Source organism: Dipodomys merriami, unplaced genomic scaffold (assembly GCF_024711535.1).
Source record: "Dipodomys merriami isolate MVZ:Mamm:240054 unplaced genomic scaffold, mDipMer1.0.p SCAF_18, whole genome shotgun sequence".
NCBI lineage: Eukaryota > Metazoa > Chordata > Mammalia > Rodentia > Heteromyidae > Dipodomys > Dipodomys merriami.
In genome coordinates, this window is record NW_027203159.1 from 29,148,502 (window position 1) to 29,167,170 (window position 18,669).

Sequence of the window (18,669 nt, forward strand, 5' to 3'; positions counted from 1 at the left end):
GTCCATTTCTATAGTCCATTTCTTCCAGATACCAAAAATTATTAGCATAATGGTTTGAGATGTATTCCCTTATAATGTTCTGAATCCTGGTTCTTCCTATGGTAATGTTTCCATTTTCTTCTCTGTTTACTTGGTGTAGTCTCGTCTTTTTCTGATAAGATTTCCTAAGACTGTCAATTCTTTAATTTTTTTCACAGAAACAACCCTGTATATTTTATTCTTTCTATTTTATAAAAAATTCTAATACATATAATTCTGATTTAATTTTAATGACTTCTTTCCATCTATGGATTGGGTTTTTCTTGCCACTCTTTTTCAGTTAGGTTCAGATCTCTCCATTAATATTGGTTTCAGATATCTTCAATTGTTCTTGATGGAACTCAGAGCTGTAAACTTGCCTCTGAGTACTGCTTTTACTGTGTGTCAGAGGAGCTGGGAATTTGTATGATCATTTTTGTTGAATATCATGAGTAATTGAAAATCTTTTCTAATCTCTTCCATGACCCACATGTGATAGAGAAGTGTGTTGTTTAGCCTCCATGTGTTATAGGCTTTTCTTTGGTGGCTTTTGATGTTGAGTTCTAATTTTATCCCCTTGTTGTCTAAGGGAATGCAGGGTGTAATTTTTACCTATTCTCAATTTTAAATTGTAGTCTATTTTATCTGACATTAGGATTGCAAATGCTGCCTGTTGATGTGGGCTCTGTGCTTGGTAAATTTTAATCCAGCCTCTCCCTTCCAAATATGTTTATCTTTATGGGCAATGTGTTATGTATTCTTGAAGGCAGCAGATAGAATGATCTTGCTTTTTCATCGATCTAGACAGTCAATGTTGCTTAATTGGAAAGTATAGTCCATTAATATTAAGAGTTAGGACTGAGAGATGTAAATGTACTCATTATCTTGCCCAGGTAATAGTAGCCCCTCTGAACAATATTTTCACAACAACAGATAAAATAAGATAAAAAATATAAAAAATGATAGATAAAGAGTCCTTTGAATTGTGGGGATGGGGGGCGGGAAATCTTGCATGTCGCCTGTGATTGCAACCAGTCACTTCATAGAGTTTCTAGTCTGCTTATGATGTTTGCTTTTCTGTTGCTTGATTGCTTTCTTAAGTCATTTTGTTTGATTAGGCAGAAAAATGCTCTGAATGTTGATGGAATTTATTGCTTTCCTCCCAGGATAGTTGAATGGCAGGGAGATTGGCTTGAGTATCACAAATGACTGAGATGCCTTTTTCCTGTAGCTTGTAGTTTATGTGAGAAGGCTAGGTTCTGGGTAGTGTTAAGACTTATGACCAATGATAGCTTTTTCGTGAGGACCTAGCTCCTAAAAAATTCACAGAGCCCAGAATAGAGCCATTCTCAGTGTTTAGGTTTACTGAGTTTCAATTCTGTGTCTAGGATGCAATGGGGAGTGGCATAATCTGACTCTGTTTACACAGTGAAAAAGATCACTTCCATGGGATGGAGCTTCTCTGCCTTGGCAGGGTGATTTTCCCCTGGGTGGAGCTGATCCTGGCAGTTCAGGTCAGGTACCTGTAACCTGCTAAATGGCTCTTTGTTTAAAGTTCTTCCAAAGCCTAGAGCTAGCTGCTCAGCCAGGCCTTTGTCACTATCAGAGATCGAGAACTCTGGTGGTGAGGAGGGGCAGTCTTTCCACAGATGCTCTCTGAGAATGAATGACATGTCATGGTTCTACTTATACCATATTCTTGATTTTTGGGCCATCCCTGGTTTGTGATCCTTAGGATGAAGATTTCTGCTCCCTGTCAGTTCTGACTGATTGTGAGAAGGGTCTGTCACCTATGTCTCAGACTCTGTCTGTTATTTTGTTGGCAATGGCCACCACATCCACCACAACCTCTGCACCCAACCTACCAGCAAGTGCTCAGATGTGTCTCCTTGATGGATTTCCCTCTCCGGTCAAAATCTCTATACTGTGATGGCTCACTTAGTGCAATTCACTAGCCCAGAAAATTTCTCTGGAACACTAAAACTGCATTCTCATCGAGAGATTTTCCTCCAGCTTCTCTTCTGTGATCTTCCTCAGCTCTTCCAAAAATATGGGTTACTCTGTGGGTGAGGTACATACAATAGAACAAAAACCTCATGTGTTACTTTTGAAGCAATATGTTTGAACTGTAGCAAGAAAGAAAAGTTCACTTCTGTCCTTATCTTGGGGTTCCTTTTAATTAATATTTACTGCTTTTCTCAGACATATACTATTTATTGCAAATAAGGAAACCATGGGACCTATGTTTCTTTGGGCCTGGCTTACTTCACTTGATATAAATTTTCCCAGTTTTCCGATTTGCTAATAAAATTGCCAATACCATCCATTCTGATGGAGACATCAAGAACTTTTGCCTCCTCCTTTGTTTCACCCTACCATCCCCTCGCTCCAACCTCCTCAACTACACTCCCAACTTCCCATCACCCCTCCTGAAATTGTAAACTGCATTTTTTATGGTCCCATGTACATCACTTTGGAACATTTCTGCTTATCCTTAACATACACTACTTATTCTAACTAAGGGAAAAAATGGACCTATGTTTCTTTGGGCCTGACTTGCTTCAATAAACATATTTTTTCTGAATCTTACCATTTACTAACAAATGGAGCAATATCATTCTTTCTGATGGAGGCATGGAATTCCATTTAACATATAATTACCATATTTTCTTAATCCATTCATCTACCGAGGTACTTCTGAGTTGGTCCCATATCTTAGCTATGGTAAACAATTGTGGTAGATTTACCATGGTCTTGTATATGATCATTCGTGTTAATGCACAAAAGTGGGATTGCTGGATCTTAGAGGAGCTCTACATGTAATCTTTTGAGGAAACTCTATACTGCTTTGGGATACAGGTTGACCCATTCAACAATTATATATACAAGAAGCTATGTTGAAAATGAGCTTTACAACCTTAGCTATGAGTTCAGGAAAGAGCAGGAGGAGTTGGGATGATAGGGAAGGAAGGGATCATAGGGGAAAACAAAGGAGGCAGTAACAATGATCTATAGGAAATGTACTTATTCACAAAATTCTAACTCTTCTGTACAGTATATTTACAATAAAAATATGTTTTTATAAAAACACAGGATGAACTAGCAGAGTACCCATACCGTGGTTTCAAGCCCATGGTGGGAATCCTGCCCAAAGGAATCTGAAAAGAGAAAAATTGAAAATATTTCTTCATATTTGAACTTTTGTTACCCAGAATCACCCTTATATTGCTGCCAGATTTGCTACTTGTCCCTTTAATGCTTGCCACCTGATTCCACGAGATCAATTCAGTGAACATATTGCAACTTGTATGGACAAAACTCTTGTAGTTGATGTAGGTAAGCCTTAAAACGAAAAGAGAAACTAAATCAATTTAGGCCATTTTCACCTACTCAGACGGTTGATTTCTGTTTATTTGTAGATTACATCAAATGGAACGGGAAACAAGACAAGAGTTCTAAAAATACATGGCCATATGTTTCCTCTGAGGAAGAATGGGATAAAGGTACAAAGCGTGTTGATTTGGGGGCTGGGAAGGTGGCTCAGTGGTAGAGGGCTTACCTTGCATACATGAGGCTCTGGGTTCAATTCCTCAGCACCATATAAGCAGAAACCAAAAGCTGGAAGTGGTGCGATATCTCAAATGTTAGAGCGCTAGTCTTCAGCTGAAGAGCTGAGGTACAGCGCCCAGGCCTAGAGTTCAGGCCCCACGAACGGATTCCTCCCCACCCCCCAAAAAAGCTTGTAGATTTTTCTGCATTTTCCATTATAGAATTCCACCTTACCTTATGATATTGTGTGATTTCTACCTTTAGGAGTGAAATTAAAATCTATGTTCAACTTGCATTTTCTTGTCTGCTAATATCAATAACATATATGATCATATGCAGTCATAAATGATTAAAAACCTTGTCAAACATTTAAATGATTTGTTTTTGGACCGGGCTAAGAACTCATTCTTTTCCATGTTTATTATCCAGGTAAATGTTTCTCATAAGACTCTTAAGGCCGTAAAGCTTGTTGTTTTTCTATATCAATAATGGTATAATATTAGAGCCCATCTAATCTAGCATCTCAATCGAGTATGTATTTCTCTCATTGGCAGAATCCTTGGAAGATCCTAGCCCAAGTTTTGTTTGGGGCACAATCAAACCCTCTGGGGACAACAGGTAAAGAAATGCTGTTTTATAATGACACACTATTGTCTGTCAAAATTCAAAGTGAAGACATAGGATAAATGAATAGCTAACTATATACCCAAGTATTTTGCTCAGTACAAATAAAGTTTGTATTGCTCTTTGACTGGTGATCCTGTGATTGGTGGCAAATTCAGGAATAGTTTCACTAGAACCAAGAAGAAAATCACCCATCTTACATCACATCTGAATTACTTTATATGAATGTTCTTCTCATTCTCTTATAATCAATTTAAATCAGTAAAGCCATAGATAACCCTATTATGTTGGACGAATCGTTTTTATCCTTATTTCCTTGTTTCAAGATTCACTCATCACATCAATTATGATAGTGTGAATGTCACTATGTTCACCAGTTAATTGATAAATGTACGAACTGATTGGTGGGTTACCCTGTCTTCCTCCTGAAATTGATTAATGAATATTTTAGGATTGTCTATAGGATTTAAATTTACTCCATGAATTAGTATAAAATATTTGAGATTCTTGAGATGATTTACAATTTGCACTTTGCAAAGATACATTTTAATAATTTGTGTTCAGAGCTATTTTTAACGCAATAATTTGTACATGGATTTCAAATTTCTCATTCCTGAATAAAATTTGAATATATTGGATATGTTTTAGATTGGAAATTCAAAATTAGATGTGTAATTACAAAGGTTTTGCTCTCTTAGTACTTATGAGATGGTTTAAAGAAATGTAATTGTTAGCATAAACGTCCTAGATTCACAAAATATATACTAAATTTTATTGTATGGAATGTGCAAACATTTTCTCTCTGATATCCTAAGGTGGAAAATACAAGAAAAATTGAACAGTAATGGTTTTGCTTGGAATTTTTCATAAGCATTTATTTAACTCCAAATCATGTAATTTGTCTTCGGGGCAAATATGTGACCTCATGCTTTTTATAAATGAGATAATAAATTCAAATTGTATTGATATTGTCAAGTATTTTCTTCTGTTCAGTACATAAAAAACAAGCTTATTCAACATTGGACCTAAGTGAATTTATGTGCGCCTGTCCTCACAATAGGGCCTCATATATTTTTCTCTCAAAAGGCAGTAAGCACACTGAGACCTTATATTCAAACGTCTGTTCTATGTCAAATGTATTACAATATTATGTGAAGGATGAATGGGCAGTTTATATATTGAAAAAGTGCTGTGGAAATATAATGGGAATAGATAAATTCACGTTTGCATCTGGTGACAATTTTCTAATTCAGGAAGATTATAGAAATGACTTAAACTCATCATGTTCACAAACTGAACGGAACAATTTAGTAATTGAACAACAGGATACATTTATTCTTATGGTTAGGGAGTTCGTCATCTGCTGTAAGGCAGGGGAAAAAGATTATGTCATGTGAAATTAATTTGGGGTAGAAAATCACACCTGAGACCAACCAGGTGAAAATGTTGTTAATTCTAGCATCTCATGCATTTGACATATAAGGATCTAATTACAAATTAATAAAGAGAAAAATGTTTTTCAGATTCATTTCTGGAAATAATCTCCTCAAAATCAAATACTATAGAGAATCTTATCCTTAAGGAAAACCATGGTGACTCATTGACCTGCAGTGTGCACGATTGTTGGGAACATACAAACACAAAAATCATTTGCATATTTTGGATAACAAAAAGAAGAAGAAGCCTGGTACAGGTCGCTTAAGAAACTTAGAACGATGAAATCTGAGAATCAGTTTTCAAAGAAGCCTAACATGAATAGTTTTCCCACTCTCATCACAAATTCACCATCTCAAAAATGGATGTGGCACTGTAGATCAAGTGGTAGAACATTAGAGTGGTGAAGAAATCAGGGACTCTACCCAAGCCCAAAGTTGAAGGACAGCGACCAACAAGAAGATTAACCAAAGACAGGAACGTAATGACATATTCATCAACAATGCCACATATTTACTGGTTTTTCCGATATCTCTGATTTTTTTCCTTCCACATAAGAGCCACTTTGATTTTATGAACTCCCTACACTTACTATCATGTATTTTCTCTCCAAATTTCATAAAAAATGTTTGATGGGGCAGCGATATTTATTTATTTCATTGGTTATTAGAACACATAATATGACCCCATGGGATTACTAATTCTATTCCCTTATGATAGTATTTCTTACTTATTTAATCATAGTTTTTCTGGCATCTAAAAAGTAGATCATTCTAAAGACCCTGAGAGAATCTGTGACAAAGTAGGAGGCCATGTTACTTGCTGATTTTTCTCAAAGATTTATTCAAACCTAATTTGTCATTATATATATTTGAGCTGATTTGTGTATGTGATCAGATATTTCTGTTGCCCGTCCATTTGTAGGTGCAAGTTTTGTGTCTCTGTGTGTACAAACTGAAAAGGAGTACAGTTTTTCCTACTGTTTCAACACCCATAAGTTGATACAGGACATATTTCTAAGATTTTTGGAATTTCTCCTGCCTTCTTTTGATTTAAATCAATTATGATAAAATTATTCACAGGTTATCAAGGATTTTTATATGTCTTCCTTGGTAATAAGTATTGAATCCTTGATTGGGCCGTTGGTATTCAAGACTCTTACCTGGGCTTGATCCCAGTGATATATTCCCCATGTTGGTATGCTTCAGGGATAGAATTCTTAGATCCATATTTATTTGAGTAAGCAGTGATAAGGTAGAAATGTTTCCCTTAGGCAATGGAAATTTTCTATGTTCATTTCAAAGTCCAATATTTCAGTATTCATACTGAGAGGTGACATGCATGGCATTTTTAAAGGTCAATTATTTTTACAAACTGCTGAATATATTTACCTGATACCACTTCGCAATGTGATTGTGACTTCACAATAGCATTTGTTTTGTCCACATATAAGAATTGAAAAGCTGTTTATATGTTTGAGCGACGGATTATTTCATGTCATTGTACCTGTAGGTATTTGCATGGTATCCCTTCATATTTTACTTGCATACCCTAAAGCATGTATCCTTTGCTAGTTTACATCTCATGAAACAATCACTCTTTATGAATGCATATATTCACAATTATTGAAATGTAGATCAATTTATCATGTTGATTTACATTCATTGCAATACCATTGTATAGTAAAAACACTATGGATTTTGTGTTGTATACAATGACATGAATTATTTCTTCCTTTTTTCCTGGATGCATGATATATCCATGAATATTTAACAAGAGACCCGTTTCAGAAACTGTGCGAAGACCAGGGTGAGCTTGAATTGGTGGTTTTAGAAAAATTTTGATGAACTGGACAATAATCTCTCAAATAATACAATAATTAGCATCACACTTCAAATGTTCAATGAAGTTTGAATGTTCTGAGACAGCGTGTCCACGTGTAATTTGTGAGGTTTGTTTACAATGATCAAATTTCTGTAGAAATGGAAGTGGAAGCAACCATGAAATTTTTTGAAAATAACTGGGGATGTGCTCTCAATAGTTTTTGAGTATTTCTCCAACTACTCGTGAAGTTATTGTTCATATGGAAAATACAAGAATATATAATCAAGTATTTTCCATTGAAAGTAAAATAATATTTTTTCTTTATTTCTTTGCAGGAGTCATTCTATGAGCAAAACATGAGTTCAAATCATTTCTCATTGTACCATCTACATCTTTCATTTATAACTATATTCTGATGCTCACTCAACCAAATGAAGTAATTTTGATTTCTACTACCTATTCACTCCCTATTGCCCGTTAACTTGAATCCAGAAGTAAACCCTGGTGTTTATGTCCTATTTGGAATTCACCATGACCCTCTCCCCATAGACATGGTAAGGTACGAATATAGAAACTTCAATAATCAAATCGAAATCTAATTTGTTTCCCAATGGAGAATAAATCATACTTCATTTTTCAATGTCGTTGTTTGCCTGTGAAAATCATCTTCCATTTCATACATTGTTATACTTGCAGAGCCAAATAAATAAGAAAACTCTAATGACATTAGACCTCTTACAAAAATCTTACACCAATTGTATATTCCATATAGAATGGTCATTAAAATTTCATGGGATTTTTCAACCAACATTCTGAAGTATATTCCTTACTGTACAATCTTCTCGTCCATCTCAATGATTTCCACATGTAAACTCATCTAAAGAAGGATGCTCGGAGTTCCTCCTAAAAGCTGTGTCAGAAAAAAACCAACTCATGAATGTGTACACAAACTACTATTCAAACCATATTCATTTGAGCGACCAAATTGCAACTTGTGAAGATGCCATGATTTTGTGCTAGAAGTGTGATATTTTGAGTGCGAGAGGGAGTGCATATTTTGGCAATTTCCCAATATATTTCCAAAGTGTTCCAGGAAGAGTGGACTGTATTTTTCGAGTGTAACACAATATTATGGAAACATATTTGATGGCTATCTGCATATTCAACTTGTGTGGGATTTGCTCCAAATATATAAGGCCCTATATATTTATACTAGATTAGGCAGTGTGGTCCAAAACCTTTCTGATACAAAATGGAATAGTTTTTGAAACATATTTTAGGAGAACTTCTTGGTAGGACTCCTGTGAAATAGAGTTGAATCTTATGGGTACAGATGCAGAAGTTAAAGATTTGTGAATGTTGCTCATATTTATCATGGTTGTGAAAAGGGAGCATTTCTGATTATGGCCATCATTTTCAAATAGTGTATAATTTTAAATATTTCTTGGTTTTCCAGCAGATATTGTGAGCAGGAATGCATTAAACTCTAATTTGTGAAGGATAGTTTGGAACATGTATACTCATGGAAACCTGGGCCTTTTCTAGTCTGGTAGGGATATGAAGAGGATATGGTTATCTGTACATGTCTGTGTATAGTCTGCAACCCAATCTACATACGTATCCATTGGTAAACTTATGACAACTAAAATCAATATATGTACCAATAACCTTCTTTTTCGTTAAACTTATTGTCAATGTGATGTACAAAGGGATTATAATTATAAAGGTAAGGGAGTGAATCTTTTTCTTGTCATATGATATCCTATTCCTCATTTTTCTCACCGTGTATTCCCCTTAAAATCGCTCCCTGATGTAACTGATGTAAAGGTAATTTTCTACATGTGGCCTTGTAAAGAATTTTTTTGGCAGTAGTTCCCCCATTGTCCTCTATGAAAAAATTTTGATTCCCCTTCTTTGCCTTTTTCAAATTAAAGTTTCTAAAATCCACCGGTAACCAAACTCAAATATAGTGACAAGAGGAGAGAATTCCTATGAAAACTAAAGGAAATAAACAAGAAAAAGAAATTGTGGTCCTTTTTTTTAAAAAAAAAAAACATCATCAAAGATAAAACTTATGTTTCATGGAGTTCATTTTTCTCACCACGAACTTCTTGTTCCTATATATCTAGCAATTAAACACTTGCATTCCTCTTCAAGGATGAAATTAGATATACACCAATTAAGACAAAAAGAGAAAGTAGGGCACCTATGTTTTAAAAGTCACTGCTAAAGAAAAAAAATATGACTTCATTGGGTAAGTTGGAATAGAAGCACGATACACACATTGAAAGGAAATAGCTATATTCAATAAATAGTCTTGTAATGCTCGTTAAATGCCTATAACAAAGTTAGATTATACACCGCCCTGTGTCGTAACACTTTCCAAAGAATCAGACCTCTAGGTTAAAAAAATACTCAGAATGGAAACAATAGAAAAATACGAGGTCTGTTAGACCAGGTTGAAACTTTCCATTACAGATGCACAAATGCATCAAGCCAAAGAAAGTTTAGACAAAGTCTATATATTGAACCTGCCAGCTTCTTTATACCAAAGGACATAGCTATGTAGGAAAAAAGGAAGCCAAAATACTGGGAGAAAATCTTCACTAGCTAAGAAAGAGAAAAGTGTCTTAGCGCTGAAATATAATCAACATTCAACAAGTCAAATCCCTCAGCCCCAAAGAATCCTGAACTATAAGCCCGCTCTATGAAAGAAGTCTATTTAAAGAGAGACTTCAATGATGGCTAATTGAGAATGGCCTAAGGACATATGAAGAAATGCTCAAAAACTCTGACAATAAAAAAAAAGACAAATCAATTCAACATTGAAATTCCACCACATTCCATTAGAATGGCAAAGTTATGTTCATTGCAGAGGGAAAATCAGTAACCAATCCAGATGCCTGAATGTAGATTAATGGATCAGTAAATGTGTGGTATAAACACCTCAGAATTCCTCTTTCCATTAGAAAGAATGGCACAGTGCCCTTTGTAAGGAAATCCAAAAATTGTAAAAAAACAAACAAACATGAATTAAAGTGTGCCAGACCCAACGAACATAGACTCCATAGATTCTCTTATTTCTAAAAACTTGTAAATGCCCATTTTAGTCCTAGAATAGGATCACAATAGCTAATAGTAATATACATATGACCATAGAATATTAGGTTAAACAAAACAAGCTGTGAAATACAAAAGCAGTTGGTTTCACTTTCTTGATATTTTAAAATGTGCTATGTGAATCTATTTCTCTTTACTTGCCTTTTTCCTTTAGTTTATGTTTTATACAATGTTGCCACTCTATTGGATTTTGGTACATACTGTATTTCATGTAATTTGATGATCATTAGGCATGTGCAAAAATGACCATACAAGAAGTTGTTAAATGAAATGAACCCCTAGATAGGGACACAACTTATTTCTACTTTCTTGTTATTGTTTTTCATGATTCTAAACTCTTCTATGTGATTTGTGTTTCTTCAATGTTCTTCCCCAAGTTTTATCCCTGTTTTCATTGTATTTGATGACAGTGGCCTGCCTCTTAATATATATATTTTTTCTACATTTTTTAGAGAAGGGAAATAATAAAATGCTGAAACAGAATACTAGTTGATGTATTTGAACAATGAGATGTACAAGACTTTAAATTTCAAAATTTTAGTGTGTGGGGGACGAGGAGAGGTAGGGGAAGTAACAATGCTAGATAAAAAATGTACTCATGACCTTAATCATGTAATCTAACCCCTCTCTACACAATTTTTAGAATAAAAAGTATTATTAAAAAGAACTGAATTAAACTTATTAGCATAAAGTTTTGAGAAGTATTCCCTTATATTGTTCTGAATCTTGGTTGTTTCCATGGTGATGTTTACGTTCTCATCTCTGAGTTTATTAATTTGGGTGTGTTCTCTCCTTTTTCTGATAAGGTTTGCTAAGGGTTTGTCAATTTGTTAAGTTTTTCTAAGAACCAACTCTTTGTTTTGTTGATTCTTTCTATAGTTTATTTGGATTCTAACTAATTAACTTCTGATTTAATTTTGATTATTTCTTTCCGTCTACTGGATTGGGATTTATCTTGCTGCTCTTTGTCAAGTAGGTTTAGATGTGTCATTAAATTGTTAGTTTCAGATCTCTCCAATTTGTTGATGTAGGAGCTCAGAGCTATAAACTTGCCTCTGAGTACTGCCTTTGCTGTGTCCCAGAGGAGCTGGTAATTTGTGTGTTCATTTTTGTTGAATAGCTTGAACATTTGAATTTCCTTTCTAATCTCTTCCATGACCCACTCATGATTCAGCAGTGTGTTGTTCAGCCTCCATGTGATACCAGACTTTCTTTGGTGGCTTTTGGTGTTGAGTTCTAATTTTATTCCCTTGTGGTCAGAGAGAATGCAAGGTATAACTTCAATGTTTCTGAATTTAGACAAGTTTGCTTTGTGGCCTAAAATGTGGTCTATTTTAGAAAACGTTCCATGTGCTGCTGAGAAGAACGTGTATTCTGATGCTGCAGGGTGAAATGTTAGGTAAATGTCTGTTAAGTCTAATTGATCTATGCAGCTGTTTAGATCTGTGTTTTGTCTGTTGAGTTTTTGCCGAGTTGATCTATCTAGTGGGGAGAGTGGTGTGTTAAAATCCCCAATTATTGTCTTTGGATCTATATGGGATTTGAGGGAAAGTAGTGTTTCTTTGATAAATTTGGATACTCCATTGTTTGGCGAATAGATATTTAGAATTGAAATATCTTCCTGAAGGGAGATACTTTAATTAGTATGTAGCGACCTTCTTTGCCTCTTCTCACGAATTTTAATTTGAAGTCTCTTTTATCTGATATTAGGATTGCAACTCCCGCCTGTTTATGAGGGCCGTTTGCTTGGTAGATTTTGTTCCAGCCTTTAACATTGAAAATGTGTTTGATTTTATGGGCAAGATGTGACTCCTGCAGGCAGCAGATAAAAGGGTCATGTTTTTCAAACAGACTAGACACTCTATGTCGCTTAATTGGAGAGTTCATTCCGTTAAGGTTAAGAGATAGGACTGAGAGGTATTTGGGAGTTCCTGCCATGTTATCCACCATCATGGAGGCTGCGAAAACTGGGTTCTTCCTAAGGTTCTTGAATTCTCAGTTTGGGTGCCGCTTCATGGCCTTTGTTGCAGTCTTGTTGGTTTTCTATGTGTAGGAATTAATTAAGAATCTTTTGTAAGGCTGGTTTGGTGGAGATGTATTGTTTCAATTTCTCTTTGCTATGGAAGGTTTTTATTTGGCCTTCAGTTATGAAGGAGAGTTTAGCGATGTACAGTATTCTTGGTTGATAGGTGTTTGTTTTTAGGGCATGGCATACGTCATTCCAGGCTCTTCTTGCTTTGATTGTCTCTGCTGAGAAATATGAGGTAATTCTAATTCGTTTTCCTTTATAGGTGATTAACCTTTTCTCCTTGACAGCTTTAAGGATCTTTTCCTTGGTCTGGGTTGATCCTGTGTGGTTTATAATGTGATGGTGGGATGTCCTATTCTGGTCTGGTCTATTTGGGTTTCTAAAAGCTTCTTGTATGTGAATAGGCCTACTTTTTGTATGTTTGGGAAGTTTTCTGCTAGGATCCTGTTAAACAAATTTCCTAGACCATTAACTTCTGTTTCTAGGTGCTCCTCCACACCCATTATCCTTAGATTGGGCCTTCTGGTGGTGTCTTCCAGGTGTTCGATAGACCTATCATATTACTTGGACTAGTCTTGGATGGTTGTATGTTCTTTCTCTATAATATCTAGGCTGTCTTCAATCCGTGAGATTCGATCTTCTGCATGGTCTAACCTCCTGTCAAGACTCTACTTTGTTTTTTTTTTTTTATATCTTTTCCTTCTAAGTGGTCAGCTTTGATGGTAATTATGTTGAAGATTTTGGATCATATTACTTCCAATTTTTTAATATTCATATACTTGGTGAATGAATTCCTCTTAGTCTTCTCCTCCAAGAACATAGATTGATTCACAGTGTGATCTGCAAGAGCTTAGGTAATGAGCAAATGAGTACAGAAATCACATAAAATCATAAATACAATATTTCCAAAGGAGGTAAATTTGTATGGTATTTCTTCATTACATCCTGATTTTTGAAAATCTGTAATTCCTGATAGTCTCATTTATTTTATCAATGTGATGTATTTCCATGAGTTTTGTAACATCTGTGGAGGCTTATGTATTCACCAGGACACAAAGTGTGCGAAGTTAGATCTAAACCATATAACTTATGCAATGAATAGTGTGAAAATAATATTGCATGACAAATGACAATGGGGAAACCTATGTAACACAATACTCATAAGACAATATGTTGGATATAATCTGTACAACACTGGGGTTAATGGATAATGACAAAAAGAGAGAAAAATGAGGAAGAGGGTAACAATTTCAACAAGCATTGACCTCATAGCTTGTATAACTATACGCCTATATAGGTCACTATGACAATAGAATTTATATAAGAAAGAAAATATTAGACGTAAATGATAGCATTGAAGGGAACACAAGTGTACATCTTCAACACTTTTTCAAACATAATAATGAAAATATCTATTAATTCTTTGAACTCTAATTTTGCAATTGGCTTCTTTTTGCATATACAAGACAAAGACAACAGAAAAGAATTTTAGGCTCATTAGACAATTATTATTTTAGAATTGTTTTATCTATAACAATCCTATAAATATCCTTGTTAACTATTTCCAGATTACAGAATGCATAGAAACGTCTTTTGCACAGATCATATATTAATATGGTTTTGTTAACATTGAATAGTATTCTTCCGTTTATTTACTGTTTTTAGTACCAAATAAATCATTTAAAAGTTAATGTTCAACACAAATTTAATATGGATATGTATTCTCTACTCAAGGATGCAAACTGATATTGTAATGAGAACTTTCAACACATTTTTTAGACATGAATACTCTACTGCTAGAGCTTTGATATAATCATTCTATCACAGGTGACCACTGAGTAAGTGGGTGAAAATTGTATGATACCTTTAGATTGCAGTAGTTACTCATAGCAAAATAAAACCTACAGATAGGGAGAACACATGTCAAATTTTTAAAATACGTGATTTGATAAAAACTCTGTTGGACCTAGTTATACATATAATTAAACTATAGGGTGAAACTCATAAATTTTAGAAAATATTCTACACCTCAATACAACTCTGGTCAAGTGGCACTTCCACCTACCCACACCACACAAAACAACGGTATAATAAGCAAAGTTCCTCAGAAGTTCTTTGCCCACTATGAATCCCAATTTTAACACTATCTGGAATTACTTCTTTTTATTTTCTTACCACTTGAATGAATTACTGCTTACATTGAAGTTGATACGCTGCACCTACTTTTGGATGCTCATTGAACTATAATGAAAGTGGCGTTTTGGTTTATATTTTTCTGTTTGCCTTAGGGCACATTCGTTTCGAAACCAGAATTTAATCTTCTCGTTTCATAACATTTGTTTTTTTTTTTTTATTTCAAATCAGAATGCACTTGACAACAACTTTTGAGGGGATTAAGTCATTGTGAATAGTAGTAAATGTGAAGTTAACATTATACTTGAGGTCAATAGCCTTTCATTGTTCTGCATGTATCAAATTCTATCTTTGATAATAGAAAAGAAGATCATCCATCTGTTACAGTTTGGTCGATAACATTTCATAATTATTACAGTTTAATGTCAAACAGTACATTGTTTGTATCAACTTTATATGTCCTCCTCATGTTTTCAGTATCAATCAGGGAACACTAATTTCCTTGGAAAACTTAAAATGAACAAAATCTCACTATGCAATAATAGTCACATGTGGTAAAGCTGCCTCTATTTCATTCAGCTCAATAAGGCATTTGAATACCATAATCAGTTTTTTTTTCTGTTGTTATTTTTTGTCTCTGTTTTTAAATCATTTTCTTCAAAAGATGACGTAAAGAGAAAATGCAAGGAAGACTAAAGAACGTATTTGTCAAAAGATGATTAAGTTCTAGAACGGTCTTTTTTGTGAAACTCTTAATAAAATTATTGATGACTAAAGAAACTAAACAAGAAAAAATAATACCTAAAGATTGATTTATTGTGGGTTTATAGAACATATATGTGTAGAGATATCTAGGCAGAACCATTTACAAAGAATCAGTAGTTGCTGTGAAGATGAAAAGTGTGACACATCCATTCACATTCTTCCTCTACTGAATATTCACACATTTCTCTTATACCGAATCGGAGTCTACCAATGCATACTAAAAGGAAATGGGACTTTGTCGTCCGATTTCAGGCCGGAAGTCAGCACTTCCTTTGCCATATGCGGAAATGTGGCTGAGTTCTGTGAGTTCCTAAAACGGAAGAGGTTTATGAGCTTCATTACAATAACGGTGACCCCACCTAGAGAAGTCATTATACAGAAGTAGCTGTTGCTGTGGAAAACCAACTAGTGGGACATCGTCCGTCGTGGGGAGGAGGAGATCCTGACTTGTTTGGTGAATCCAGTTAACTGAAGGACACAGGTAACAGTCCCTTGCCTTCTCTTCTTTCTTTTAAGTCTTAGATATATAAATCATCTCTTTGGCTCGTGTATGTGATTAGAACTTTTCTCACTTTCTATCGATGATATCCCAAATGTAGTTCTAATAATTTTCTCCAACTAGGCGGACTTGTTCCATGGGAAAAGAATGAAAATTCTTTACTTTCTTAGACTTCAGAAAATAGCTATTTCCATTCTGGAGAACTCGAAATTTACTTTTATTCCCATCACATTTATGTGCATCAAGGCAATCATATGTTTAATGTCTTCTGGCTCTACTTCACGTCCACTAGACACTGCACAACTGAAATTCACTACCCATTGAACCAAAGCCCCATCTGAAACATTGACTAACGAGTCTCCATGATTCCTTTGCTTTGCAATACATATCTGCTCTAAGAAGCAGTTACTTGAATAATATTCCATACTGATCTTATAATCTGAATCGGATATCACAGTATGTCTGTGAGAATAGCAAATCCTCATTCACTTAAGTCCATATGATCAATAGGTATTAGATATTTATACATTGGAATTTGGATATTGTTAACTCAGACATCCATAATTAAGAAGACCTTTTCCAAATTCACTTAAAAGTTGTCATGATGCATCTTCCTCTGATTTGATAAGGTAGAAAGGCCTGAAAAATACAAAATATTTTGAGTTAAAAATTCATGCATTTCCATATCGTGTTATAATCTGTGAAGTAGACAGGGAATATCCATGCATTTCAATTCAAGTGTGTCCAGCAACAAAACGTATTAGAGATGAATAGGTTTTACCCAGTTATTTTTTATTCATATCGCGGAGAAACCACTTTTATGATGTGATTTTGATGTATTTAGTCATGTTTCCTCTCAGAATTTTTTTTTTTATCCGTAGGACTTGCTAATATTTATCTGCCTGTCACAATGTAAAAAGGTAAAAATGTTCACACATTTGTTTGGGGAAATTATCTTAAATGGTCTTGTTCACACTATTTTTTGGAATAACACAAAGTATATTGAAGGGAGCTGAGAGAATGGGATAATGAGATTTCTCCTGATTGAATCTGAAACTTTAGACATTTTGATAATTATTACTCGGATTTTTGATATTCTAGATTGAAAAGTGAAAACGAATGTAAATGATGGGCATATTGGAGATTGAAATGTAAGAAAGCAATTAAATAAGGGGAGCTCAGTGGATGTATGCTCTCAGAAGATAAAACAAGCTAACAGTTCCACTTGACCTCATTGAATAATTTTTAACTAGAATAAATATTTTTCATAATGCGAAAAAGTAACAACTCCCTATTAGAAACAGAATACATAAGAAATTAAATTCCAGAGTAATACTCTTTGTCAAATTTTGAATCTATATTCTCCAAATACAGATTCCTAAGTTAAACTAGAGTTCATAAGGGAAATAAGATTGAAGACTTGGCATGTTCCCAATACATTGATTTTCCCGAGGTATTTTTCTCTTTCAGAGGAATGTGTGGATCCTGAGAGGTTATTGCAGTGTCCCTATGTTAAAAATCACAGAATCATATAATGCAGGTTCCCATACCATCTTGTGAAATGTAGAAAGTTAATGTTTCATTAGAACATGTTGATATTATGTAATTACTTTAGTTCATAGACCAATGTGCATATTGTTTTTAAGATAAATTGTGGGAAATGTCCGTGAAAGATATGAAACATTGTGGGCACAATTGTAATAGATTTTTGTATTTCTTTTGAAATCTCTTCAGCATGTAATGGAAAGTAAGACAATCGAAGCCCAGCTAGTTTATTTCTGGAGATGTATAGCTCAATCTCTATTCAAAACAGAACAAAGGCAAGATGTGTGCAATAATGTTAAATTGTGTGTGCCACATTTCACAAAACGTAGAGGTGGTTTCCTTTTCCTCCCCAGTGCCTAATGGACGAAATGTAAATTAATTTTATTATTAAACATTATTTTGTTAAAACAGCCACTGTATTATCATATGGCCTAGAATTCAGTTTGGATAATTAAGTTATGATGCCATGGTTATAAACTGTTAACATGGGAGATGCATTGTGTCTCTTTTCTTTATTTAGGGTATTGATTAAAAACTAGCTTTTATTTTCATCCAAATTTCACCAAATTTGAAGGTTCACAGAACTGTGGGGAGAACATTATGTTTTTCTTATAACACTGTTATACTAAGTTCCAGATCAAATGGGGCAATGTCATTCTTTCTGATGTAGGCATAGAATTCCACTGAGTATAAATCCATTTTCTTGGTCCATTAATTTAGGTAGGGGCATCTGGGTTGCTTCCATATCTTAGCTAAGATAAATTATGCGGCAATAAATCTAGCTGTGCTGGTAGCTTTAGTGTGGTCTTGTTTGCTATCATTTGGGTAAATGCCCCAAAGTGGGATTGCTGGGTCATAGGAGAGCTGTACGTGGAGTCTTTCCATGAAACACCATGCTACTTTCCAAAGTGGTTGAACAAGATCACACTCCCAATGACAATGCAGTAGGATTCCATTCTGGCCACATGCCCTCCTGCATCTGATGTTATGAGAGTTCTTGAGTATAGCCATTCTATCTGGTGTGAGGTGGAATGTCAATGTTCTTTTGATTTGCATTTATTTTATGGCTAGATGTGTTGAGCACTTCTTCCATCTTTTCTCTCCAGAGAGGTTTCTCTTTAATCTTTAG